Source organism: Pelodiscus sinensis, chromosome 20 (genome assembly GCF_052426305.1).
Source record: "Pelodiscus sinensis isolate ZL-2025 chromosome 20, ASM5242630v1, whole genome shotgun sequence".
Taxonomy (NCBI): Eukaryota; Metazoa; Chordata; order Testudines; family Trionychidae; genus Pelodiscus; species Pelodiscus sinensis.
Genome location: NC_143071.1, coordinates 11,538,434 through 11,541,127, shown reverse-complemented (window position 1 = coordinate 11,541,127; position 2,694 = coordinate 11,538,434). Strand labels below are relative to the sequence as shown.

The 2,694-nt window shown below is 55.9% G+C and overlaps 1 non-coding gene across 1 annotated transcript; it reads left to right on the top strand.

Annotated features, from left to right (window-relative positions):
- Positions 1 to 1,421: 1,421 nt before the first annotated feature.
- On the top strand, positions 1,422 to 1,493 carry TRNAT-CGU (transfer RNA threonine (anticodon CGU)). The gene has a single exon. It is a non-coding gene; the product is annotated as a tRNA-Thr (tRNA).
- The last annotated feature ends 1,201 nt before the right edge of the window (positions 1,494 to 2,694 follow it).

Sequence of the window (2,694 nt, the reverse complement as noted above, 5' to 3'; positions counted from 1 at the left end):
CTGGTCTTCCAAAGGAAATGAGGGAACCCCAATAAAGTTAGACTGGACATTGTACTAGTGCAAAGTGGGAGGTAGTATAAAACCCTGAATTGTCTTAACTGCCATGCTGTTTTGCTGCGTGTGCATTTAACACTCACATGAATGGTAGCTGGGGAAGCCACCCTGGTTTTTAGAGGGCTTTCTAATGTGGTTACGTCAACCATAACAACGTGTGCATCGCTATAGAAACGAAGAGAGAACTCCTGCACGAAGTGCTCCGTGGCTTAGAGGATTGGCTGTGGGTTAGGAAGTGCTCTGTCAGCAAGACGCAGGTTCAAATCCCCCTACCGCTTTGCGATAGCGGCGAGACCCCAGGTTAAAAATGTAAATACCCTTTCTTCTCCCCCCCCAAAAGACCAGTGAGCGACAGGTAATGCACCTGCAATAGGGAAGAAGAAGTTTGCTGCGTTCTCAGGAGAGCTGCCATAGAGGGTATTTCCAGGTAGCGTTGCGTAGTTAAGGTCTGTGAGTTGCCCTGACTTGGCAGCTGTTTGGGGGAGGGAGAAGTGAGCGCGTTATACGGGGAAGATGCGTTCCAAACGTGGTACCTTGAAATCCTTTCTCCGGTGGCGATGGATACATACAAGCCTTACCTACACGATTTCAACCACTTGTTCTTGAGAGGAACTGGGTGCCGCTTTTGCGTGAACCTTGGAAACGGAGCTATTCTGCTGCAGCTGCTACTCTCCTCTGCTTGGCAAGGGTTTCAGGCGGGGAGATAGAGATAGGGAAGGGTGTATTCGTCCTCTGCTTATAGAGAAGAATGGGAGCATTTTACACCCCTTGAAAGTTTTTGTATGGTCGCTTTGCAATTTCTGGCGGGTTTGCGGCAGGCAAATGGCGCGGAGAGTTGAATTAATGAATTCCAGCGTCCATTGAAGCGAGGCCTGCCTGGACTGCTCCTCCCAGCTTTGCAGCTGCACGCTCTGCACACAAGAGATCTGGAAGTTTGTTTTGCTGCTGCTGTGTTTTGCTTTAGTTGTAGAGAGTCCTGAAAAATTTTCCTTGCCTACTCTGGAGCTGCTGATATTTGGGGCAATTACATGGAAGGAGGGGTGCACCATTGCAATTACATTCCACCCGCCCCCCTCCGTCGGGCTGTTTTACATACATAAGGCCGGAAAGTAGCCGTGGCTACTTTTGCACTTCAGAAGTTTATCTACTGAGTGGAGGAGGGAACTGCGCTGTGCTCCGCGCGGGGAGCCGCGGTTAGAACGCTGGGCCAAGCGATGGAACGCAGCCAGAGGCAGATAGAATGTCGGGCCAGGCGGATGGAACGCGACCAGCAGACACAGAACGTTGGCCCAAACGGATGGAACGCGGGCCCGAGCTCATTGGCTGCTGCCTTCCACTGGCTGCTTTCCCCTACTGCTAGCCCGTCAGGCGCGGTGGCCAAGTGGTAAGGCGTCGGTCTCGTAAACCGAAGATCGCGGGTTCGAACCCCGTCCGTGCCTGAAAAGGGAATATAGCGCCCGGGCTGCTTTGGCAGGGGAGCCTGACTCCTCCTCTCACACAGCCTCTTTTTATTTTTCAGCCTCTGCTCCGTTTATTGAGAAACTCAAAGGGGGCCCGGGCTGCGGCGGCGAGGGGGCCGTGTATCCTCCCTCTGCTCCTCCCCGGGGAGGTGCTACTGCATGGACCGGGCTCTGGCGCCGCCGCACAAACCGCACCGAGCCGGATGGGCCCTCCAGATTGCTGGGTTGGGCGCGCACCACCAGTGGAGCGTTGTAAGGGGGTGGGATTGCTCTCTGCAGACCCTCCCCCCCTGCAAGCAGCGATCTTCAGCCCTAGCCTAACAAAGCGGAGCGGAGCCCACGTCGCGACTGCAGGCGGACAGTCTGCTCCTGCCTTGCATCGCAAAGCGGGCGGGACGGGAGCCTTGCAGGAGAAGAGCTTTGCGGAGAGGGAGACAAGCGGGGGGGACTGTTTTCATGCGTTGCTTGTGTGCTGGAGAGAGATCGCGAGAAAGAACGGGGACCAGTCCGCGTTCCTGTATTGCAACGGGGAGGGGTTGCAGCTGGGGAGCCGGTTTTCTTGCGTTGCACATGCTGCGGGGAGGAGAGGGGGCCGGATTTCGTTGCCTCGCACAGTGGGGCATGCAGCTGGACCGCCCATGGTCATGCATTGCGCAGGGTTACAGCTGGGCAGCCCCGGGCTCAGCATTCCATGCGGACGATGCAGCTGGCCAGAGGTTCTGCTTTGCTCTGGTAGGGTTGCCAATTTTGGCCGAATGCATTTCTGGGGGTTTCCTCACGTGACATAACCTTTCTTGCAAAATGAATCTTTCGTTTCTGGAGGCTCTCGGCCAATCCGGGAGAGTTGGCAATAGGAATGTACACTCCCATGTAATTAGTTAACCCGTTAAATGTTAAGTTTAACAGGCTAACTGATTACATGGGAGGGGGGAGGGGTTCTGAAGTAGCCACTGCTGGCTCGCCACGGCTGGGCAGGGCCTGTTCCAGCAGCTCTCAGCCCACAGCGACTGGGAGCGTGCAGCCTCCTGCGGAGGGCAGTGGGCTCCCAGTCTGCGCGGACTGGGAGCTGGCAGCCCTGCTGCTTCTGGTGTAATGTACACGGCTGCTACCTTGTAGGAATGTGCTATCGGTAACCAGCTCCCCTCCCACCAGCCTGAGGCTGAGTCGGTTGCATGTGGGC